Here is a 26,464-nt window from a genome sequence, read left to right on the forward strand (position 1 = left end):
GTTATCTCACGTGTAGTTATTGCAAATACACAGATTTTTTTTCACATTGATTACTTATGCCGTGTTCCTTTACTGTACCTTTTTTTCGTTCTCTGTTTGAAGTACTTTTTCGCTCTTCAAGGATGCATCCTCTATATTGCATTATGTTCGAGTTTTCTTTCGTTAAATACATTGGTAGGTAGAAGGTATTAAGTGTAATTATTAACATTTATCAGTCATAAAGGTTTGACCTTGTCCAGCGTTGCCTATAATTATGAATTATCTTGTATTTTCTTTTCTTTTTTTGCTGTTTCTTTTTTTCGGTATTGATGGCGGCTATATGCGAAAACACACGTCTACTTTGATTTAGCTGCACGCTAAAGAAGCCCAGGTGGTCACGATCATTCCGGAGCCCCTAATCAGATCGTTGTTTTGGCACGTGAAGCCCCGTAACGTAATTCTTTTTTCTTTTCGATATATGTTAGACATTGAGTGTATTTTTGGACACGCACTTAAATACAGCCCCCCTTACTCAGAGCCTCCCCTGAGGGCTGTAATGTGTTCTCAAAGACATCTGTGTGGAGACATCTGTGAGCTGACGTCGTGTGTGGGGATTTCATATAAGTTATCCTCTTTTTTTTTGTTACCCAGAAAAGAGGTGCGCATGTTCGGTCAGCACACAACAGTTCTGTAAACCACATCATCACTGGTACTTGCAGATATGCTTTGCATACATATCTACAAATATATCCGCCAATATGTCGACCTACACCACAGCCCCTAGCAGTCACATCAGACCCAAAAAAGGCAAAAAAAATATTTCACTTTAAGAAGAGAGGAATCTGAAACTATACGAGAAGATAACTTTCCACACGAGGAGACCGAATTCGCATCTCCACACCACTCATGCGCTACTCTTATGATTAAGCCAAATATTATACCGTATATACGCCTCGTGCACCGCCTGTAGAGGCGCCACTGATAGTCACCTAGCGGGCGCTTCCAACAGCACGCGCGGGAGCTGTAGCAGACGACAACCCTTTACAGCAAGGATGGCTGAAGTTCGCGACTGCGATTTCTCCTTTGTTCGGACGCCAGACTGCTTCTTCTGCGGTGACAGCTGTAGGCGAGACGCTGACCTTTGTGGGAGCGGGTATGAACACGATGTTACGGGTGTTTGGAACAACATGGTCCATATACGTGTCAGGTGCGTCCCGCAGTCAAACGCCATGTACCCCATTTACATGAAGTGGAGCTCATGTTAGCTAGCCGATGAATTTTATTGAGTAATGCGATCTTTCAATCGTTTTTTTTTAAATTCTATTCTTTCCGTAATGCTGCTTCTGTACCTGAATAATAAGCACCCGTCGTTAGGGCAGACTTATACCAAACAAATCCGCACGGTGCGATGTCTGCATATGCCGTTGTGATTATTCTGCCTATGAATACATGTGACATCGCCGAATAAGTGAAGTCGAAGTTGCCTCAAGAAGATTAATTGTGAATTTATTGATGGAAACGCGTACGCTAGTCAACGAAGTCACCAAACGCACGGGTTAATAAAAGTGCGTGCTATAGTGCTGTACCGCCGATGCAATTCTGCTGCATACGCCGACGAACTGCCGTTACCGCTGCAGTTTTTGCAATTTTAAATTCCCCAAGGGAGCTGCTTGGAAACGTTCAAAGCTAAAGTCTGACTAACATTTCAGAACTTTTCTTTATATTACTGCAGAGAGGTGCCACATGATATATTTAAAGGCAGAGCAGCGCCAGTCAGAGTAGATGACCGCTGGCGGCAAAAATGGGTTTAGTCCTCTGCATCGTAAGCATAATAAGAAATAATTCAGTTGAGTACAAAATTCACATGCAAGGAGTGACTACGTTGTGAAATAAACAAATCACTTGGCGTGTTAAGTCTGCTCAGTTAGCATCGATGTGTGATGACTTCCCGAACGTGGCGCGAACTTTTCAGCGAAAAATGGAACAAAAATACCATATGCAGCAACTATTAGCAATTCTCGCCCTGAACTACCTATTTTCTAAACACATTTAAAAGAAAACACAATATAAGATGCCCTCGGGCGAACTGAATAAAGCTGTTAAAGAAGCACTTCCTTGGTATCATTCCGATAAGACACAGCGTGATTTATACGCTTTACAAACGAGGCAGGGTGAAAATCTGGCAGCTCAAAAGAATCAACAAGATTTGTGCATAAGCCACGCATAAAATGGACGTAAAAATATCAAGTGTGCGACAGCTGGTGCGAGGATTTACCGGGCCACATAAAGCCAACAGTTTCAGTTCTTGCAAACTTCAGTAGCTTTAACATACAACACAATGCGCTCGTGCAGTCGTGCTGCCTATCTAGCGCAACGCGGTAAAGAAGCGGCAAACAATATAAGCGGCCAACGGCATTCCGAACATTAGCGAAATGCCTTTAAACCGCATGCTGCACTGCAGACGAACTTCGTCGCTTATGCGTCTAACTATGGTCGAGTGGAGAAAAACACCGCCGAGACAAAGGAAAGGATGACAACAAGAAATTTCCCGCCGAAGCGATGATTCATTTTTGCTACCGTTACTCTCGCTGATGACGCTTTACGGGGAATGATTAGAACCGTATCCCCAGCACGTTTTCGCCGGTATTTGAGCCCCCCAACCAGCAACAATTTTTCTTCGACATTCCTTGAAGCTTGGCCACCCCACACATGCGAAGGGCGTTCCCTATTTTGCTCTCAAAACGTGAATAAGACAGAGAAGCACTATCAACGACACAACAAACTATGGCGCCCGCCTGGCTCCTCACCCGTGTGTCCTGCGCAAGGCCGCCACCAGTGGCGCGTCCCATCGACGCGCACTACGCGTATACCGGAAATTTAAGAAAATCGTGCAGTCTATTTATTATAACGGGCCATTCCATAAAGAAAGGTGCAAGTGTGCTCGGGAAATGACGTATATGAGACGACATTATACTTGCAGGTTTTGTGTAGTGAATGATGATGCACTGCTTTATTGCGTAGAACTGATGTTCTCTCCCTCACGCTACTTTGCCAAAATCCGCTGCTGTAGTCGGAGGATATTTTTATATAAAGCGGCAAGCAAAGAAAACCTGGCTTTATAAAGCGCCGTTTTGCTGGTCGTGCGTCACGCCAAAGGAAATGTTGCAGGCCTTCATCGTTGACGCAAGAATACATAATATGCGTTGTTCAGAATGTGTGGTCAGGCTACACAGTAACAGAGCTCTATATTTTTTTTTTTGAACGATCCATCAAATTGCCTTTTGGGCGACCGAAGAAGCCTTTGTTTCCGCAGTGTCGCCCTGTTGCCAACGCGGAAGCAAGTTTTCTCCAACAGGCGCTCGCCGGCTGAGTGACCTAAATTAATCCGGGCAATGGGCACATATATCCACTCTGTCCCAGGAAAGCATCTGGAGCAGTCGCTCGTCGGCGTCGGTGGTTCAGTGGTAGAATACTCGCCTGCCACGCGGGTGGCCCGGGTTCGATTCCCGGCCGACGCAGTTTCTTTTTATTTTTAAACACAATACATATTACTGGAACGCGGTTCGGTGTCCAGCTTTACTATAATTTTTGAAAGGTAAAGAACATTACTTCGCTTTATATGTATTGAAACTGAAGACATTCTGGAAAGGTAAAAAGAACAAGGTTAATTTTGGCTGCCTGAGGCATCACTTTGGTTCAAAAGAAATTCTCCCAGATCTTTCAAAAAATTCTATCGCCGAGTTTGACGGTACATAGGCGCTTTTATACACAGCGCACTAGTATTAAAGGGGCCTTGAACCACTTTATATCGAAGTCTAAAAAGGCATTTCAAGTGAAAAATATGCTATTTCAGAAAGACGTTGCCGCAATAGAAGGACTTCAATGCGTTCAACACAGGTGGAGTTATTGGCCATGAAACACGGCCTCAACCGTGCTCCCATTCCTTCCTCAATGCCTTGTACTACAAAGGCTACGATGCAGTTGGGCGTGCCCACTACTAGATGTGCCTTCTACGGCGTGCCTTAGAGATGTCATCGTGGCGCGCTGTTCAAATTTCATTTTGGATGCCAACATAGACTCCAGGATTTCCGCATCTGGTGCGTCCTCGGCGTGCGGCAGTGCGCTTAGCCAGTGGACTCGTGGCGGCACCTCGCGGCGGCTGCAGTATCTACGTCATGTACCCGAGCGCAGCTAGATGTCGGCTATCGGCCAATAGCAGCCGTCTAAGGGAATGACGACATAGTGCGTCTGATGACGAAATATAGCGGCCAGAAGAGAGTGAGGAGAGAACATTTTCTTAAAAAGAGAGCGTTTGAGAGAAAGGTGACTTCGCGATCCGCTCGCGAGCTCCACGCATTGTGTACAATAGGAAAACTTGGCTGAGATGTTCATAGCAGCGTATGCTACCCGCGGACTATGTAATTTCACCAAGCCCGAGGGGTGGTTCAAGGCCCCTTTAAACATAGACAGCAACAACTGCTCATCTATATAAATTTAATCGTGTCCGGAAGTTACGAGAATAATTCCAAACTTTTGGCAACCATACAGCAAATCCCGATTTCTCCCCGGTTTTACTCTTTAAATGCGACACCCGTGTGTGTGTGTGTGTGTGTGTGTGTATGTGTGTGCGTGCGCGTGTGTGTGTGAGTGTGTGTGTGTGCGTATGTGTGTGTGTGCGTGTGTGTGTGTGTGTGCGTGCGTGCGCGCGCGCGTGTGTGTGTGCGTGCGTGTGTGTGTGTGTGTGTGTGTTTGCGTGTGCGTGTGTGGGGGGTTCCACTGGTTCCAGTTGGCCCCTTTGCAACTGGTTCCATTTGGTCCCCATTGGAACTGGTTCCAGTTGGCCCCTCTGCAACTGGTTCCATTTAGTCCCCATTGCAACTGGTTCCAGTTGGCCCCTTTGCAACTGCTGCCAGTAGGTCCCCACCGGAACAGGTTTCAGTTCCTATTGTAACTAGCATCGATTGTGCAATAGGGATAGTGAGCCATGGCGAGGAGGAACCACAGGTAAACGTTTACATACAAATGAGATTCAACCTGGACATAGCTTGTATGCTTTTTGTGTTTGCTATCACATGCCGCAAAGAACCAGCCGATTGAGTGAACTTTATGCAGCCGAAGCTGCTTGGAGTTGAAACTTGTCATTTATTGGAAGCGTGTTTTTAGCGATGAAACATCTTGAATGCTCCCTTGAAGAAGTGACACACGTTTACACATAACGTAGCTCTTGCACATCACCATCTGAAAGAACTATTTATATACATTCAGTAAAAAAGCAATCACTACTTCATAAAAGCAAATCTACTTCTACATCATACAGACACTGGAGGATCAGTAGTGCTGATACACATAATGCAGCGTGATCAGATGTAAAGCCAAAACTTCCCTTGAGGAGAAGCTATTGATCACACAAAGAGTACGCAATGATAAATAACTGCTGTTTAGCAGTAACTACGGCTTTAAGTATGAGTAGATTACGACACAACTGACCACTGAGATAGCAGTGTTATATATCAAAAACCTTGCAAGAGACAATTCTCTAATCAAGTATTCAGAAGTGTGAGATACTATTTCATGCGCCCTTGTATGCCGTCAATGTTTTGTGTAAATTTGAAAGCCTACATAAGAAAAAACAAGTTTCATTATCCGCCGAGTTGATCGCATGTGCCTGTAACAGTGGGCAGAGCTGCATGTACACACAGGTGTTCATTAATTGTCATATTTACGACTGAAGCGAAAATCTTAAGCCGCAATCTTTTTAATTCAGATCATGTTTTATCCGAAGCTCGTGCATCCGAATTCTGCATCACCAACATTATCAGCAAGTCTTGCTCTGATCTTTCCTAATAAAAAAAAATGTTAGGCCTATAACCTATTCCTTGAGCTGTCTCAAACATGAGTTGTCTCATGTTTCGTAGCTCCTGTACATCATCTAATCTTTATGCCGATATACGGCTCTATTATGTCAGAGCTTTTTTTTTCATTTTCCTGCCTTGATACAGCCTACATACGGAACAGGCTTGCGAATACGCACTTGCAGTGCAAGCACACCCTGTAGGCGCTTCTGTTATAAGTTAGGCAGAGCTACAGATGCATGCTAGTATACGCTTCATACTTCGATGTGCTATTCAAAGCACAAGTCTTTCACGACACTGGTTCATATTGACACGTGTACTCGTTTATCCTTTTCTCGGTAACTTCACTCACCTCGGTGCAGCACGCGCCTGCATGATTGTAACTTACTCGAGTGTTATTATCGTTCATACTATTTGGTGTGTTGTCGCTGAACCTGGAGTAATCATATTATATGCGCGACACGAAGGGTGTCGTACTTCCTGGAAGTAATGCGGGCTCCATCGATTACGCTGGAACCTACGGCTAGTTATGTAAAATATACCGAGGTGTTTGACTCTCAGATAATGGCGCTCAAGAACAAAGCACCAAACTCGCAAGCATTGATGTGTACAAACGTCACGTAGTACAACACTTCAGTCAATGACACTGTGTTGCAGTATTGACACCTTTGTGATAAATAACCACTTGCACTCGAAACATAAATAAGTTAAATATATAATTACCTCCAAATGGCAGAATCAAGATCACGGAAAACGGCGCACGTCAATCCACAAACGATGTCTCCACAAAGCCGCGTAGTCGGTGTTAAAAACAGGTGCCATCCGTTGGCCTATAGTCATGCTTTCTTCCAAAGGTGAAATTTTGCAACAATAATACAACATAAAGGAGGTTAGGCTGGCGATGACCCCACATGTTCCTCTTGAAAAAGCTTCACAACCGCGCACACCTCGCTCACTGCCTCGCTCGACTAGCTTGCTGTCAACATGGCCGCGGAACTACGCCCTCATGTTTCCACAGTTTCGTATTTCTGATGCAGTTTCTCGTTAATAATGAAAATAATGCTGTTTATGTGAGCGAACAATTTTATTTTACTTTTATTTGGCATAATTTCAATTGATTGCTATGTTTTTATTTGAGCCATAATGGTTTGAGCCGATCATGACAAGATACGCAACTAATATTTTCTTTTTTATATGGCGGTTGTTGTAGTCATGGTGTAGCAAGGTGTAAGAATCATAATATTACACTAGTACACTCTAATAACAATGTGTGGTAGAGTGTACTAGAGTAGCCATGAACGCGTAGTATCATGGACTCTACATAGTAAGTGGGCGTTATCTAGCTCTATGCGGCGCGGAGCACTTTCTTTTTTGTCGTAGGGAAGTAATCGCAGTGCTCCAAACACCAGTTGTTTCCACCAAATACCATACATCTCACTAGCGCTTAGCTAGACAACGACGTCAGCGGAACAAAGTTGGTGCAACATTACCCTAACACCGCAGTGTCGGTCAGACGCGCAGCGGTAATGCCATGAGACGAACCGATGCCTCATAAAGATTAGGGCCAACGTTCACAGAGTTAGTGCGCTTAACCTAAAGCACACGTACGTGTCAAGGCAATGTGCTCCAAATTTGAGCAACAGGATCCTGCATGATTCAGTTATCCATGTAACAAATATTGCGTAAGATAAAACCCCGTCTCTAATGTCGCACTCGTTGCAGCCTTATATCGCTTATCTTTTTTATGTGAACAGTTCAACGAGCACATGTCAAGATATCACTTAGATCCCAACTACTACCACTTGCTGGTAGTTGTCCAAAAGTAAGTGAAAGTTCCAGTTGGAAGCCAAATGGAACCACTTGCTTCCAACAGCTGGTTCAGGTTCCAGGTGGATCCCAACTGGGACCATTTGCTCACAATACAACTGGTGATGGTTCCAGTTGGATCCCAACTGGAACTAGTTGCTGTCAAGTCGGCTTGTAACTGGAACCAGTTGCGTGCGTGAGTGCGTGTTTACTAAATCATCGTAAGGAGCACGCGATGATATATTTGATACCGATAAGCTGGTTAATTAACACATATTAATTAATTAACATCATCAATGTTAACTATCGTGAAAGATCTTCCATACAAAAGTTGCAGCGCTTGTTCGGAAACACCGGATTATTTAATCTCTGCTACAATGACTGCCCTGCTTTTTTTTTTTTTTGCTAGCCGATTCTACATTGGGCGAAATTAAAAAAAAAATACTACATGACTGCCCGCTAACGCGCTGCGCATATAGTGCCCTAAAATGTAAGTTGAACGATATTAGCAAAGGCTGCTCCGCACACAAGAGATCGACAGAACAGGCTGTCGCAGACTGCGATGGACCGGAGGCAGCACGGTTTTTATCTCCGGCTTTTTCCCTCTCCGCCTCGCCCCATCTTTCGTATTTCTTCACTGGTCCGAAAAGTAAAGAAAAAAATTGGAGGACGCTTAAGCTTCGCCTTCAAGAGTGGGACGCGACAGCGTTCCCGTCGACCCGCCAAGGGGTATAAGACAATGCGCTACGGCACAGCAATCACTTACGATGCGCCCCGCATCGGACTTAGCGCCCACCTATCACGCGGTGAGCGTCGAGCAACGCAGCGTTGGGCGCGGCAACGAAACGTGCGCCTGAGCGAACGGAACGAACCAAAGAACTCGGTGTCTCGGAGGGGAAACGATCTGCGCCAGCCAAACGTCGTGATCGGCACGGGCAGAGAGATAGATAGTAATCTAAACCGGAAGCACGGCGAAGCGTCGTCAGGGGAGAGGGAGTCCCGCGACGCGCCTGGCAGCGGTCCCAATGCGCGCGCGGCGCGCCTCCTGTCGGGGCAGCGCCGTACATTGAGAGGAGGGGGTCTTCTGTGTTTGCCGCAAGATGGCTCTGCGTGTGCGGAAAGCGCAGAAGAAATGCAGCGGAAACGCACTTCGCAACTCGTGTAATTGTGACTTCTGTACGTTACATGTTCATAATTACCGATATACACCGCAGTATAACTTTCCACGGCTCGTTTCGAAGGCAACACCGCATTCACTAGAGGCGCGTTTGCACCGCTTGGAAGCATCGAACTCGTGGCTGAGTGGTAGCGTCTCCGTCTCACACTCCGGAGACCTGGGTTCGATTCCCACCGGGCCAATCTTGGAAGTTGCTTTTTATTTATGAAGCGCCTGCCGTGATTTATCGCTCACGGTCAACGCCGCCGACGCCGACACCCGACGCCGACGACACCGGCTTTTCTGCGACACGAGCTCCTTAACGCTATCGCGTTAAAATGTCTACGCTGCGTCGGATGCTGCCTCAGGTAGCGTATTGCATTCGCAAGTGGCAGTCTTTTTTTCGTTCAAGAATTTTTTTAAGAGCGGTACGCCCCTTTTGTCACCTGACGTCCATTTTATCTTGTCACATGGGCGAAGGCGGTGCATGATGCTTGTCGAGGGAAGGATGGTGACGATGGCAGGTGGTTATCACTGTTTAACCACTTCATTTATTCCGCTCGAACAACACTAGCGGGCCTGAAACGACCCCGCTCCACGTCACATAGGCTTCGCAGTCATTTCAGCTATGCCGGCATTTACGGATCAGCTCGTGCATTTGATTACTCTGGGATTCCACGTGCTGTCCAGTTGTGGAATTCACTCCCGGACAGCATCGCATGCAAGTGGAAGTGTGACACAATCCGCGACGCCCTACACCATTCACGCTTTATTTCGTTGATAAAGCGTTAAGATGTGCCTGTTCGTTGTCTCACGTTATTGCAAATCCAGTTATATTTTTCTCATTTTTGACATATGCCGTGTTTCTTTACTGTTTTTTTTTGTTGTTCTAAGTTTGAAGTACGTTTTCCCGCTTCAAAGATGCAACCTCTATATTGTATTATGGCCTAGTTTCCTTTCGTTAAGTACGCTGGTAGATGGAAAGTATTTAGTGTAATTATCAACATTGGTCGGGTATAGAGGTTTACTCTTGTCCAGCGTTGCGCCTATTTGTAAATTTTTTTTTGCTGTTTCTTTTTTTTCAATATTAATGGAGGCGAAATGCGAGAACACACGTGTACACTGATTTAGGTGCACGTTAAAGAATCGCAGGTTGTCAAGATAATTCCGGAGTCCCCCACTACGCCATGCCTCTTAATAATACCGTGGTTTTGGCACGTACAACCCCATAAGTTTTTATGCGTTGCATATTGCAATCACTCAGTTCAGCCCTTGGGCGCGGCCGGGCAGCCACCATTGACCTTTAGCGCAACCACGTGAGGTGACGTCACGACAGCCGAAGGAAAAGCTGGGCCCCAACTCGCGCAATATGCAACGCATTCTTGGCTTAACCAAGCTAAGCCTGGCCATTTTTTTTCGATATATGATACATTCAGTTTATATTAGACACGCAGGTAAATATTGCCCCCCCCTTATTCAATCCCTCCCCGCAGGGCTGTAAGATGTTAATAAATAAATAAATAAATGAATGAATGAATGAATAAATAAATAAATAAATAAATAAATAAATAAATAAATAAATAAATAAATAAATAAGTGAGTGAGTGAGTGAGTAAATGGATAAACAAATTATTGTACGACACGTATCACGAAACATTTCGGGATTCTGTACAACTCGTGTCACAGTGGCACGTACTAATAATGGAGCATCGACCAAGAACGGACGCACCCCCAGCGAAATATATAGAATAGCTAAGTCAAAGAAAATGAAGTAAATCAAGAAACCGGCGAACTATATTTAACCATATTTTCTTTTAATAAATCGGTGTGCGTGGTTTGGAGATATCTGTGAGCCGACATTGTGTATTGAGATTTTATATAAGAAGTTATCCTTTTTTTGTTTTGTTGTTGTTACGTACAACAGAGGTGCGTATACTTGGTCAGCACACAAGACTTATGTAAACCATTTTGCTGGTACTTTTATATACGCTTTGCACCTACATATATATGCGCCGGTATGTCGACCTACCCAATAACCCACAGCAGTCACATCAAACCCGAAAAACGCAAAAAAAGATACTTTGCTTTAATAAGAAAGAAAACAGATTTCACGAGAACATAACTTGCACAAGAGGACAAGCATCGCCACATCACTCATGCGCTGCTCTTCCGATTAAGCCAAATAGTATACCGTACATACCTATTACCAGAAATGTAAGATAATCATGCAGTCGGTTTATCATAGGGGGGGTACTCCATAAAAAAAAGGTCTAATTGTGCTCGGGAAATGAAGTATGAGTGGATATATTACTTGGAGGTTTTCTGTAGTGAATCGCGATGCATTGCTTCACTGCGAAGCACAGCTGTTCCCTTATTGGCGCTGTTTTGCCAAAATCCCGTGCTATATTTGGATCATCCTTTTATATAAACTGGCAAGGAAAGAAAACCTGGCTTTATAAAGCGCCGTTTTGTTGGTTGTGCGTCACACCAAAGGAAATTTTGCAGGCCTTCGTGGTAGACGCAAGAATGCATAATATGCGTTGTCATGTATGTATGGTCAGGCTAAAGGATCGCAGAGCTCTATCTTTTTTTAACGATTGGGCGACCGAAGAAGCCTTTGTTTCCGTAATGTCGCCTCGTGTCCAACGCTGAAGCAAGTTTTTCTCGCACAAGTGCCCCCCGGCTCAGTGACCTACATTCAGCCAGGCAATGGGCAGCTATATTCACGCGATCCCAGGTTTTTACGGCCTTCGCAATGGGATCTGTTTCCGCCTCCCACCGCACCGCGGTGGGGTCGCCACTGCCCCACTGCTCCGCCGCTGCGACCGCCGTTCACGCGGAAGGAGAACGTGCGCCCGCTCCAAGTCCGTCTCGCGTGAGTGGTAACCGTCAGGTCCTGATATTTCACCCCTATGCATTATGCAAAGACCGCGCAATCAGCCTCTTCGATTTGACAGCTAAGAGTTATAAACAACAGTGTAACTACCGCGCGCCATCGCGTGCTCTTCAGTATGACTGCATGGTCGCATGAGGCTTTGGTACACTCACGTCAACACTTTCTACCCGTTAAATTTGGAGAGAAAAAACTCTATCAGCCTCTTCAGTTTGCCTACTGACGGGTTTTAGCCAGTGTGTAGAATTATAAGCGACCTGAAGCGTTTATATGACAGATTCCTAAGAATTCCAAAGCGTATAAAATAGAGCTCCTGAAATCTCAAGCGCTGCCGTTATTGTTTTGCACGAAAGCGGATTTAGCATGAATTCATGACGCTGGACGGATTCAGAGAAACAAAAACAAATTTATTCACAGCTAAATTCAAGGTGTCAAATGCGGTGCGCTCAGATCCTCAACTTCAATATGTTTTACGTTCAGAACATATCAGTTGGCTGAAACACTCTACATATCTATAGCATCGCGACTGACGCACACCTATTGCAGATTCAGTCGGTTTAGTACATGAGTGATCAACAACTTCCCATCAAGGAAAATGGCATGAACAACGCTGTGGAAGTGAGAAGAGCGCCAAACAAAAAGAAGAAAAGTTCAGTCTGAAAAGCTTCCTGGAGGGTTTATGCACATAATTCGCTGGCTTCTCGTTCCTGTCGGTGACTTTCTTGGTGTAGTTAACAAGAAGTATTCTGAGAAATTTTGCAGATATCAGAGAAGCAGACCTCATCGCATGGCTGTTGTCGGTTCTTTCTGAACAACTGAGCAAAGGCGAGCTTTCAAGCTGTGGCTGAATGAGGATTTGATGTATTTACAGAACATTTGTGTGTGGCAGGTGCAAGACAACTTTTTCAAAGAAATATACGACCTTGTCCAAGAGGGCAACAAACTCTGGTTTTTGGGTAGTGCAGTCCACTGGAATCTTGGCCTTGCAGAACAGTGTAGAGAGAACCAGTCCTCTCGCTAGTTTGAAGAAGGATATTGCAAGCGTCACATCCGAAGTCACTGATCAACTTGAGAATGTATCCAGCGAGGCTTTTTCACACTGGGCACCAGGTAGCACGGGTAGTCATCGAACACAGTTGGCACAGCACCAGGCAAAAGTTTTCTGATGCGGCACCCTCAAACGTAGTCACTCGCGAGGAAATCCCGACTGCAAACCACACCCGATGCCGACTTGTCGTTGAAGACGAAATTTTCGCTGGAGATGTTTTTAAGCCACTTTGCAAACAGTTCTGAATCACTCGGGAATTGATAAAAAGAAACGCCCTGAGTCTTACCCAACTGCGACTTGCAAAGCGGTACTCAGCAGTACACCATCGCCGCGTTGGATGATCAACGGCGGGCAATAAACACCGTCGCACAGCAAATAACTTAATCCGTGGAAGGAACGGGTAGAAACATGCACCAGCGCTCACAACACTAAAGGCCGCGCTGCCTGCAGGCACACAGTGCGATGAGAGCACTCCCCGTCCAAGAGAGAAATATGCGAGGCTCGGAAAAAAAAAAGCCAGCGCAGACCAACAGTGACGTTCGCGCTTCGCACATAAGAGGGAAGTCAAGCTGGCAGGCTTTTCTGCACATCGTTAAGATCGGCGAGTTCAGACCTTGGGAGGATTCTTAGAAAACCAACGTAAAGGCGGATGAGTCAGAATTCGAGACATAATTCGACACGCAGCTGCGAGGAATGCCGTTCGCGGAAGCAGCGGCGACAATGGCGTCGTCAGGTAGCCGAGTCAGGAGACGATACCCCCTATTCCTGACAATGTGGCGAGAAAAAGAAAGCAATGAATATGGTGGCATTGAAACTTATATGAATCTGCCGCAATAGCTCAGTGGTTGGAGTGCTAAGCTACTAAGCCATTTCTATGAAGACGAAATTCTAGAGGCCCGTGTACTGTGCAGTGTCTGTGCACGTTGAAGAACGCCAGGTGGTCGAAATTTCCAGAGCCCTTCACATTGGCGTCCCTCATAGCCAGAGTCGCTTTGGGACGTTAAACGCCCATAAACCATAAACCATTCCGTTAACCTTCGCATTAACTAAATTCTCTACCAGCACTTAACTTCGGCATGGACTATGAGACATGCAAGAAATTGACCGAAATACGATCTTCGGCAATTTAGACCACAACATCTTGTCATTTCCCTGTCATACCTTTAAGGAACGAGAGTGATTGGACCTTTGATGTTTCTATGGTTCTAATTTTTCTATGAAAACTCCCTTCACGTGTGAACTTATTGGCTGACATGTAGATAAATCAATTTGCTTTTTGTTTGCTTTCGTTTCGGTGAATCGTTGAACAAGAAGCAGCGGAAAAACAGCACGAAACCAGGCGATCACCGCCCGCCGCCGCAGAAGCAGGCGGGCAGAGAGCGGTAGGGTCGTCGCGCCCCTGGCGGCGGCGAAAGGCGTAACTCTTGGAGAAAAACTCCCATTGCTTCCGCGGCGAATGCGAAGGCCGTAAGAAGGAAAGCGCGCGCTCCCCTAGAGACCGGCCGTGTCCCAGGAAGGCATCTGAAGCAGTCGCACATAGGCGTCGGTGGTTCAGTGGTAGAATACTCGCCTGCCACGCGGGTGGCCCGGGTTCGATTCCCGGCCGACGCAGTTTCTTTTCTTTTTAAAGACAATAAATTTTACTGGAACGAGCGGTTCGGGGTCTAGCTTTATAATCATTATTCTTTTAAAACAGAAAAGCGTTACTTCGCTTTATACGTGTTGAAACTTAAGACACTCCAGAAAGCTAAAAAAAAAACAAGCTTAACATTCGTACCACTTTGATTCACAAGGAATTCGCACAGATCTTTCCAAAAATTCTATCGCCGAGTTAGACGGTACATAGGCGCTTTTATACAAAACGCACTAGTATTAAAGAGGCCCTAAACCACATTTTATCGAAGTGGAGAAAGGTATTTGAAGTGAAAGTAGTCTATTTCAGAAAGACGTCGCCACAAGAAAAGTACTTCAATGCGTTCAACAGAAGCGGAGTTATTGGCCATCAAACACGCCCTCCACTGTACTCCCGCTCCTTCTTCAGTGCCTTGTGCTGCGAAGGCTACGACGCAGTGGGCCGTGCCCACAACGCTCCGCCTTCTGAATGTCACCGTGGCGCGCAGTTCAAATTTCATTTTCGATGTTAACGTGGACGCCAGGACTTCCGGCTTTGGTGCTTACGACGCGACAAACATAAGCCACGCGCCGTTGTCCTCGGCGATCGGCACTGCGCTTAGCCGCTGGACCCAAAGCGGCACCTCGCGGTGGCCGAGGTATCCACGCCATGTAGCCGACCGCAGCTTGATGTTAGTTATCGGCCAATAGCAGCTGTCTAAGGGAATGACGAAATATAGCGGCCAGAAGAGAGTAAGGCGATATACTTATGTTGAAAAGAGCGTTTGAGAGAAAAGTAACTTCGCGATTGGCTTGCGATTTCCACGCATCGCGTACGACACCAAAACTGGGCTGAGGTGTTCACAGCAGCGTATGCTACCCGCGGACTACGTAATTTCACCACGCCCGACTAAGTGTTTTAGTGTGTGTGCGTGTGCGTGTGCGTGTGTGTGTGTGTGTGTGTGTGTGTGTGTGTGTGTGTGCGTGTGCGCTGATGTGTGTGTGTGTGTGTGCGTGTGTGTGTGTGTGTGTGTGTGTGTGTGTGTGTGTGTGTGTGTGTGTGTGTGTGTGTGTGTGTGTGTGTGATCCGCAAGGAAAACAAACAACGGCGACCACTAGTTTCAGGAATAGGTACTGTCACAGAAAATTCGTCCCGCAACGTAGATAACCTTATCAGTTCAATTCCTCCTAAATTTTCTTCTTAGATCACATACTAACCACTTGCTGTCTGATATCGCTGACTTGCGTGTTCCAAGCGATGTTCTTCTAGTCACACTAGACCTGCTGTCACTGTGCATGAACATTCCCCATACAGATGGGATTCAATATGTACTGCGTGCATATAACGACTCTGTAGATGACAATCACATCGACGATTCTACCCATGGCATAATTCTAACGCTCATCCTTGAACTTAACAACTTTGACATCGACGGCGAACTTTACGTCCAAACTAGTGGTACCTTCATGGGCGCAAAAATAGGTCCCAATTATGCTAACATTCTTATGGGCATGCTAGAAAACAATTTCCTCGCTACTCGTGACCTCAAACCATTGTATTACAAACGCTTCATCGATGATATTTTCTTAATTTGGCACTAAGGTGAAGCTGCATTACTTTCCTTCATTACTGACTTTAGCGGCGCCGCACCGTCAGTTTGCTTTTCCCATTCCTATTCACCGCACAGCATAACCTTCCTTGACGTCACGGTATCTCTGTGAAATGGTAACTTAATGACGAATCTTTACAGAAAGCCCACTGACCGACAGCGATATCTCCATTTCGAAAGCAGCCATGTCAAACATTGCAAAACGAGCATTCCCTACAGCCAAGCTATCCGGTTCAAAAGAATTTGTTCGGACGACAGGGAATTCACTCGCAACTGTAACCTGTAACCAGCTTCGTAATGCACTAACCGTACAGAAATACCCATCACAAATAATCGACGATGCCCTTAAATGGGCCGACTGTCTCGACCGGCAAGAACTCATCTGCACGGATAAGCGATCGGTGCCGATTTCATGAATTAACCTTATCCTAACACACTCGGCATTTATTCCTAACGTATCGCACATTCTCAGGAAGCATTGTAACATACTGACACAGAGCGACCGTGTTAAAAACATTTTCACGGAATCGCCAATAGTGGTCTATCGTCGCTCTAGGAATCTGCGTGACCTAGTAACCTCTTGCAAGAGTAAAGCGATTGCTTCTGCTGGTTGTCATCCCTGCAATAAACCCCGTTCTGAAGTTTGTACACATATGACATCAAAGGACTGCTAGAAGCACTAGCATCCAATTATTCTCTTAAAATCAACGGCGACTTCACTTGCGACAGTACTAACATCATCTATATATATATCTGCTTGAATGTTCAGTGTGTCATATGTGGTATATCGGTCAGACTGAAACAACTTTTCGTATCAGATTAAAAACCACAATGCACACATTAACAGCTTGCCGCACCTTCCATTATTTAAACATGTTCGACTGCCAGGTCATACGCTTGAAAACATCAATGTAACAGCAACACAATGAGGTTTCAAATCGCACCATGATCGAGAAGTACGAGAATCCTCTCTCATTCATAAAATTAACACTGTGTCATCCGGTATCAACGAGAGCGGAGGAAAAATGTCGTGCCTTTCTGCCATATCTTGATGCGTATGTTGTTGTACAGAATTGATAAAGCATGCCAAATCAACTTGTTCCTAGTTGTGTCATGTCGCAATCCATATAATTCTGTAACTACATGCACAATCATCGAGGTACCATAATGATATTTCGTACATATCAGTTATCGTGCTTGACTTACACTTACTGCTGCACTTTTTTCTTTTATTATTTACAAGTGTACGCTTGCATGTACTGCTGATTATGCCACGTGCGCATGCCCACAAATGCGGGCGCGCGCGTGTATCTGTGTATATTCTGACGAAGGCCATGGCACGGCCGCAAAGTAGATACATTCAGAATGTAATTTTTGTAATTGTGCGCCTTCGTTTCTTTAACTACCTATGATGCACCGAACCTACAGAACTTTTCCTTTATACATATATATCGGGTGTTTAAGCTAATTTGGGCCAATTATTAAAGAGACGTAGGCGCTACGCGTGCGAATTGCTGCAGTATTGCTCTGAGCCGTATGGAGTACGCGATGATATTTTTTTTCATAATGACAAGCTCGGTAATTAACAAAGATTAATTAATTACATTTCAAATATTTACTCTCGCGAAAGATCTTCAATATACAAAAGTTGCAGCGCTTGATCAGAAACATCGGATTATTTCGTCTACGCTATATGACAACTGCCGTGTTTATTTTTTATTTGCAGCCGATCTTAAACTGCGCGTAAATATAAAAAAATACCACGTGACTGCCCGCCAACGCGCCACGCTTTTAGTGCCCTCAAATGTAAATTGGAGGAATTAGCAAAGGCTGCTCCGCACACAAGAGATCGACGGCTGGATTAACAGGCTGTCGGTGACTGCGATGGACCGGAGGCAGCATGGTTTCTATCTCCGGCTTTTTATCCCTGTCCACCTCGCCCCCTCTTTCGTCTTTCTTCATCGGTCCGAAAAGTAAAGACACAAATGCCTGCGCTGCGTCGATTGCTGCCTCAGGTCTCATATCGCAGTCGCAAGTGGCGGCCGCTTTTCCGTTGAAGAATTTGCTTCTTAAACCGGTAAGCCCTGTTTGTCACTTAACGTCCGTTGTATCTTGTGACAAGGACGAAGGCGGTGCATGATTCTTGTTGAGAGAAGGATGGTGACGATGGGAGGCGGTTATCACTGTTTAACGATTTCATTTATTCCACTCGAACAACACTAGCGGGCCTGACACGACCCCGCTCCACGTCACAAAGGCTTCGCAATGATTTCAGTTTCAATCATTTGAATCATTTACGGATGAACTCGTACATTCGATTACTCTGGAATTCCACGTGCTGCCCAGGTCTGGAACTCTCTGCCGGACAGCATCGCGTGCAAGTCGAAGTGTGCCCCATTCGGCGACGCGCTACACCATTCACGCTTTAGTTTGCCGATAAAGCGTGAAGATGTGCCTGTTCGTTGTCTCACGTTATTGCAAATCCAGTGACTTTTCTCATTATTTACATATGCCGTGTTTCTTTACTGTTTTTTTTTTGTTCTATGTTTGAAGTACTTTTTCCCTCTTCAAATATGCAACCTCTATATTGTATTATGGTCTAGTTTTCTTTCGTTAAGTGCACTGGTAGATAGAAGGTATTTAGTCTAATTATGAACATTGGTCAGGTATAGAGTTTTAATCTTGTCCAGTGTTGCGTGTATTTATGAATTCTTTATTCTTTTGCTGTTTCTTCTTTTCGATATTGATGGGGGTGACATGCGAAAATACATGTGTACTTTTATTTAGGTGCACGTTGAAGAACCCCAAGTGGTCAAGATAATTCCGGAGTCCCCCGCTACGGCATGCCTCGTAATCAGATCGTGATTCTGGCACGTACAACACAATGAGTTAGCTTTTTTTTTTCGATATATGTTAGACATTCAGTGTATATTAGATACGCACTTAAATATTGCCCCCCTTATTCAATGCCTCCGCAGAGGGCTGTAAGGTGTTTAAATGCATTATTTACTAAATAATTATTTAGTGAGTGAATGAACAAATAAATAATTGTGCGACACGTATCGGGCAACATTTCGGGATTCTGTACCCCTCGTGTCACATTGAGACGTTCAAATAATGGAAGATCGACCAAGAACGGACACACCGCCAATGAAATATATAGAATAGCCAAGTCAAAGAAAATAAAGTAAATCGAGGAACCAGAGAAATATATTTAACCATATTTTCCGTTTACAAATTGGCGGTGTAGGTGCTTTGGAGACATCTGTGAGCCGACAGTGTGTGTTGAGACTTTATATAAGAAGTTATCCTTTTTTGTTGTTGTTGTTACGCAGAACAGAGGCGCGCATATCCGGGTCAGCACACAAGTGTATATATAAACCACTTGGCTGGTACTTGCATATACGCTTTGCATACATATCTACAAATCCGCCGATATGTCGACCTACCCAACAGCCCCCCGCAGCCACATCAAACCGGGAAAAGGCAAAAAATGCTTCGATTTAATAAGAAAGAAAAGCGAATGTGCACAAGAAGATAATTTGCCGCACGAGGGGACAGAATACCCATCTCCACATCACGCATGCGCTTCTCTTCCGATTAAGCCAAATATTATACCTTATATTCCAATTACAAGAAATTTAAGAAAATCGTGCAGTCGGTTTATTATATTGGGGTACTCCATAAAAAAAAAAAGGTCTAATTGTGCTCGGGAAATAACGCATGAGTCAATATTAGACTTTCAGGTTTTCTGTACTGAATCGTAACGCACTGCATTATTGCGTAGAATAGATGTTCTCTCACTGGCGCTACTTTGCCAAAAGCCAGTGCTATATTTGCAGCATCCTTTTTATATAAGCGGCAAGCACAGAAAACCTGGCTTTATAAAGCGCCGTTTTGCTGGTCGTGCGTCACGCCAAAGGATATGTTGCAGGCCTTCGTCGTAGACGTTAAAATACATAATATGCGTTGCCTTGAATGTGTAGTCAGGCTGCACGATAACAGAGTACTATGGTTTTATTGAACGATCCATCAAACTGCGTTGTGGGCGACCGAAGAAGCCTTTGTTTCTGCAGTGTCGCCCCGCGGCCAACGGCGAAGCAAGTTTTTCTCGAACAAGCGCTCGCCGGCTCAGTGACCTATATTGAGCCGGCCAATGGGCAGCTGTATCCACGCTATCCCAGGAAAGCATCTGGGATAAAAGCACGTGGGCGTCGGTGGTTCAGTGGTAGAATACTCGCCTGCCACGCGGGTGGCCCGGGTTCGATTCCCGGCCGACGCACTTTTTTTTCCCCTGCATTTTTGACCATACCATATTATAATGGAACGTGCTGTATGGCACAGTTGCGTAGTGTAGCAATTCCATGCTATTCCAACTCGATTGCGGAGAGTGGAAGTTCCAGTTATTTTCACTCCTTTTTAACTCCCCGGAATGGTGATAGTGGGATCACTCGACGTCTACAATTCCACTTAATGAAGTGATTTCTCTACAATTGTCGACTACTTGCGCTTACGTGCTTTGTAATGAAAGCGCATTTTTGAGTAGTTGACAACGTTACTAATAATGTTACGTGTAATATTCTTGCGCACGTACTATTTGATATTCTGTAACTTTAAAAAGCGACCCACATATTCGTTTTACATGATGATCGTTCATGTTTCGTACTTGTTTGCTTGTTTTTAATCGGCATTATTTTTCTTTTTTCGAAGCAAATTTCCTTGACTTCCTGTTACGGCGCTTTCTGAATACTAGAGCGTGCGAAAAAGCATGGTGTGTTTTCCAAATGGCTGTAAGTTTCAACCGTTGCCTACATTGTTACATGGTTTTTCGCGACGCTATCCCCGGGTCATAAACCGGGCATGATGAATTGTGCTAAATTGAATCCTTTTTTGCAACCCAATTCGATGTCTTTAAGTGCGTTTAAACCTCGTAACATAATAACAGAAAAAGTTTACTGTTTTTCAGAAGTGTCGAATTTGCACAACACCATATTCTTTGTATTTACAGCGGCATTGGCCGCCACATATAGGTAAATGCTGAAAATACCGGTATTTAGTAAAAAGTAGGGAATGTAAAAAAAGTGGCCAAGTCTAGCTTAGCGTAATTGACAAATATATTAGTTTTGTAGCCTGTTTTAAAATGAGCGCTTAACGCTGCAGGACTGTGTACCAATTCCATTCCAACTTCATTCCTCGATCTCGGGCTATTATGTCTATTCCAAATCCATCTGCTCGACTGGTACAACCATTCCGCTGATATTTGATTTCGTGGTTTACAAAACGTGGAATGATTCCGGAATCATTCCTACTCCAGCGTTGCTACTGCGCAACTGTGCCGTACGGTGCCAGTACCCAGGAGACGTCGCAGGAATATAACGCCGTGCTACCGTCTCTGCTAACAGGGCACGTGGTTTTCGACACAGTGTTGTTGCATGTGGACATGAAGGGACGTCCGTATCGCATGGAAGATTTCAGTGGCTCTCTACGACAAGCCAGATTGCTCGCTGTAGTGGAAGTGCTCGGTGCATTCCGGATGAATCACGTTTGGGGAGCAACATACAAGAATTCTCCTGAGAGCCCTGAAGAAGCAGGGATCAACACCTGAGCTCATCGTCAAAGATGCCTAGCCATTGACCCGAGCCACCAGGATGTCAAGAAAAAGCTCTGCTGGTTCTTGCTTAATGCCTGGGACGATGATGTGCGTGCGGCCTTTGCACATTGTGGCAAGGTTATAAAGGCTATCAAGGAACAGTTGCGCATTGATGCCAGGCCACCAGAACACGCGCAGTTGTGCTTCGAATGAAAGAGGGTGTGACTAGCGATGACATTCATCATCGGTTGCACATAGCCGGCAAGCTAGCGCTTGTTCTGCCCGACATGGCCCCTCACACGTAGTGAAGTTAAGGAACGCATAAAAAGAGATTTCCTGGGATTTCCTCTGGGTAGTCGGTGGGTGCTGTTGAACAGGCAGTTGGAACGTGTTGTGGGAAAGGTTATTTCGTACACCAGAACTTTTGCTACACCGGTAAAAGGTGTGCTTTTACACTGTAGTTGCCGAATCGCGAAGGAGAAAGAAAAGCACACGTGAAAAGTCTTTATCCATACATCACCTTCCAAATAAAGTTTTATCCTGCTTGAGCATATTGAATGCGCGTGAATTTGTTTCCCCTGTTTCCGCAGTGTCGCCCCGAGGCCAACGCGGAAACAGGTTTTCTCCAACAGGCGCTCGCCGGCTCAGTGACCTAGATTTAGCCGGGCAATGGGCAGATATATCCACGCTGTCCCAGGAAAGCATCTGGAGCAGGCGATCGTAGGCGTCGGTGGTTCAGTGGTAGAATACTCGCCTGCCACGCGGGTGGCCCGGGTTCGATTCCCGGCCGACGCAGTTTCTTTTTAGCTTTGTTATTTTTAAACACAATACGTATTACTGGAACGCGGTTCGAAGTCTAGCTTTACTAATGTATTCTGAAAGGACAAGAACATTACTTCGCTTTATATGTATGTATGTGTATAGTTGTCTCATGTTTTGTAGTTCCTGTAGATCATCTGATCTTTATGCCTACATATGGCTCTATAATGCCAAAGCTTTTTTCTTATTTTCTTGCCTTAATATAGCCTACATACGGAACAAGTTTGCGAATACGCACTTGCTGTGCAAGTACGCCCTGTATGCGCTTCTGTTACAAGTTAGGCAGAGCTACAGATGCATGCTAGTATACGCTTCATACTTCGATGTGCTATTCAAAGCACAAGTCTTGCACGACACTGGTTCGTATAGACACGTGTACTCGTTTATCCTTTTCTCGGTAACTTCACTCACCTCGGCGTAGCACGCTCCTGCATGAGTGTAACTCACTCGAATGTTATTGTTGATACTATTTGTTGTGTATATATGTTGTCGCCGAATCTGGAGTAATCAGATTATATGCGCGACACGAATGGTGTCGTACTTTCTGGAAGTAATGCGCGCACCATCGATTACGCTGTAAACGGCTAGTTATGTAAAAAATACCGACTCGTTTGACTCGCGGATAATGGCGCTCAAGAACAAAGCACCAAACTCGCAAGCATTGATGTTGTAATGGAGTGTTTGAACAGTTAAGTTGGTAGCGTTTGTTCGTAATCGAGAAGGAAGGTCACGCAGAGCAGGAACAGCTGGTTGCCCCAACGGCTCGCGCTCGTGCTAAGCACTGGCGATCCGGCTGGCCCTCTGGTTCCACTGCAGGCACCGAACTGACGATCTGGCTGGCCTTGTCCTTGTGCTCTTCTTCTTCATTACAATTACCCCCGGTGCAAAAGCGGAGCCATCCTGGCGACTTACGACGTGGAGACGAGCGGGTCGTAGAATTGTTTCAGGCGGTGAACGTGAACAACATCCCGTCCACGGCGGCGCTTGTCGGATGTCGGTGTAAGCGGCTCTATGACATCGTTGACCGGAGAGGTGCGTTAGACGATGCGGCATGGACTATCATACTGCGAGAGAAGTTTTGTCGAATGTCCAGGCGTGGTAGCAGGCACGGACAGCAAGACAAGTGTGCCGGGAGCGAAGTTCGGATTCGTAGCGTCGCCATCACGATTGGCTTTTTGCCGTGGTTGGTCGGCGGAGGTGAACTTTCGGGCTAATTGACGGCATTCCTCGGCGTATCGGGCGACGGCTGAAACGGGAGCACACTCTGACGCGTCTGGTGTATAAGGCAAAACAGTATCGATGGTATGGGAAGGATCGCGACCGTAGACAAGATAGTATGGATAAAACCCTGTAATACTTTGTGTAGCCGTATTATATGCATGTGACAAATGGGAGGATGATGTCCCAGTTTGTATGCTCCGATGAAACGTACATGGCGAGCATATCACCTACGGTGCGATTGAAACGCTCCGTAAGCCCGTTAGTTTGAGGATGGTACGCCGTGGTGGTCCGGTGAACTATGCGGCATTGAGCAAGCAGTGCTTCAACCACTTGCGACAAAAACACACGGCCTCTATCACTCAGCAGCTCCCGAGGTGGGCCATGACGAAGAATGAAACGATGGAGCAGAAAGGATGCAACGTCACTGGCGGTCGCTGCAGGGAGAGCAGCGGTTTCAGCATAGCGTGTAAGGTGATCAACAGCGGCAATAATCCATCGTATGCCGGCGGGTGTTAGCGGTAGCGGCCCGTACAGGTCAATTCCCACACGGTCGAAGGCACGAGCAGGGCACGGAAGCGGCTGTAATAAACCATGGGCCGGATGTGGCGGAGATTTGCAGCGTTGGCATTGCGGGCACGAGCGGACAAACTTTTGGACAAAAGGAAACATTCCTCGCCAGTAGTAACGTTGCCGCAGGCGGTCATACGTCTTCAAAATGCCTGCGTGTGCACATTGGGGCTCAGTATGGAAAGACGTGCACATGTCGGAACGCAAAGTCTTAGGGATAACCAGGAGCCACTTGTGACCATCGGGCTGGTAGTTGCGTCGATACAAGAGGTTATCCCGGACAGCAAAGTGGGCAGCCTGGCGACGCAGGGAGCGGGAGATGGGAGATGCAGGCGAGCCAGAAAGGAGATCCAGAAGAGAGGTCACCCAAGGATCCTTGCGCTGTTCTGATGCGAAGGTGTCGATGTCGACCGAGGATACCGCCTTAATGGTGGAGAGGGAGGCCGTATCGGCTGGCAGCGGAGAGCGGGACAGAGCGTCAGCGTCAGTGTGCTTGCGACCTGAGCGGTATATGACGTGTATGTCGTATTCTTGAATGCGCAGAGCCCAGCGGGCAAGGCGTCCAGACGGGTCTTTTAAAGAGGATAACCAACAAAGGGCGTGATGGTCAGTAACCACATTGAAAGGCCTGCCGTATACATAGGGGCGAAACTTCCCGAGTGCCCAAACGATGACCAGGCATTCTTTTTCTGTGACGCTGTAATTGCGTTCCGCTTTGGCCAGAGCACGACTGGCGTAAGCAACGACGTAGTCGGAGTAGCCAGACTTGCGCTGCGCAAGGACAGCGCCAAGGCCAATACCACTGGCATCGGTATGCACTTCAGTTGGGGCGGTGGGGTCGAAGTGTCGCAGTATAGGCGGAGACGTCAGGAGACGGTGTAAGGTTACGAACGTGGTGTCGCATGCAGGAGACCAGGAGGAAAGGTCATTGGCGCCACTTAAGGGTTGTGTCAGAGGTGAAATTACCGAGGCAAAATTGCGAACAAAGCGCCTGAAGTAAGAACAGAGGCCGATGAAGGCACGGAGTTCTTTGAGTGTATTTGGTTTCGGAAATTCTGCCACGGCGCGAAGTTTTGATGGGTCGGGGCAAATGCCGTCTTGTGATACGACGTGAACTAGAATCATGAACTTGCGCGCGGCAAACTAGCATTTTTTCAGGTTCAGTTGCAGGCCTGCGTTGGTCAAGGACGTCAACACTTTCCTAAGGCGAAGAAGATGCGTGCTGAAATCAGGGGCGAACACAACGATGTCGTCGAGATAGCACAAACACGTGCTCCATTTTAGGCCACGCAAGATATTGTCCATCATTCGTTCAAAGGTTGCAGGTGCATTGCATACACTGTAAAATAATTTACACCCTAAAAAATGAAAAAAAGGTGTAAACGTGTCTATAACTCACACCCTTAGGGTGTCGGTTATATAAATCACACCATAAGGGTGTGAGTTATAGACACAGTTACACCCTTTTTTACTTTTAAGGGTGTAAATTTTTTCACAGTGTAGACCAAATGACATCACATTAAATTCGTATAAACCATCTAGCGTAATGAATGCAGTTTTAGGGCGATCAACTGCTGACATCGGGACCTGCTAGTAGCCCGAGCGTAAATCCAACGAAGAGAAGAATTTAGTGCTTGCAAGCTGTCCAGAGCGTCGTCAATGCGCGGTAGAGGGTATACGTCTTTGCGCGTTATCTTATTGAGACGACGATAATCGACGCAGAACCGAATGGAACCATCTTTTTTTGTGACGAAAACCACCGGTGATGCCCATGGGCTATTGGAAGGTCGAATGACGCCGCGCTGAAGCATGTCGTCCACGTGCTCACTGATCACCTGACGCTCCTTGGCGGATATGCGGTACGGGCCCTGCCGCAATGGCGCGTTGGAGCAAGTGTCGATGTGGTGGCTGACGGTTGACGTGCGACCCAGAGTAGGCTGAGCGGCATCAAAAGAAGAACGGTACTGGGCAAGCAGGTGAAGAAGCTGGGAGGGCTGCTCGGAAGTAAGGTCATCGGCAATGAAAGGTGTGAATAAGTCAGCTGATGGCGGAGCAGAAGTGGAAAGTGCACAGAAGTCAGTGAGCTGTATATACGAAGCATCCGGCACGTCGGTTATAAACATGTCATCAAGAGGATGAACATGGCCAAGTGCTTCACCGCAAAGAGCCGTCAGGGCTGTTGGAAGCGGATTGCAGACAACGATGGCGCTGAGTCCGGCTGAAATGTCAAGCATGGCGAAAGGGAGGGGAACATCTTTGCGGGTTATGAAGAGTTCCGAAGGAGTGAAGAGGACAGTGCCTCCAGAGACAGC

The 26,464-nt window shown here is 46.1% G+C and overlaps 1 protein-coding gene and 4 non-coding genes across 5 annotated transcripts in view; all 5 read left to right on the forward strand.

Moving 5' to 3' along the window:
* Positions 1-26,464, forward strand: part of LOC135905341 (endothelin-converting enzyme 2-like) — a 194,736-nt gene that overhangs the window by 54,052 nt on the left and 114,220 nt on the right. The gene's annotated exons all lie outside the window — the stretch shown is intronic.
* TRNAG-GCC (transfer RNA glycine (anticodon GCC)) lies at positions 3,427-3,497 on the forward strand. Its single transcript has one exon. It is a non-coding gene; the product is annotated as a tRNA-Gly (tRNA).
* On the forward strand, positions 14,275-14,345 carry TRNAG-GCC (transfer RNA glycine (anticodon GCC)). The gene has a single exon. It is a non-coding gene; the product is annotated as a tRNA-Gly (tRNA).
* Positions 20,167-20,237, forward strand: TRNAG-GCC (transfer RNA glycine (anticodon GCC)). Its single transcript has one exon. It is a non-coding gene; the product is annotated as a tRNA-Gly (tRNA).
* On the forward strand, positions 22,270-22,340 carry TRNAG-GCC (transfer RNA glycine (anticodon GCC)). Its single transcript has one exon. It is a non-coding gene; the product is annotated as a tRNA-Gly (tRNA).

The sequence above is a fragment of the Dermacentor albipictus genome, chromosome 3 (assembly GCF_038994185.2).
Source record: "Dermacentor albipictus isolate Rhodes 1998 colony chromosome 3, USDA_Dalb.pri_finalv2, whole genome shotgun sequence".
Lineage (NCBI taxonomy): Eukaryota > Metazoa > Arthropoda > Arachnida > Ixodida > Ixodidae > Dermacentor > Dermacentor albipictus.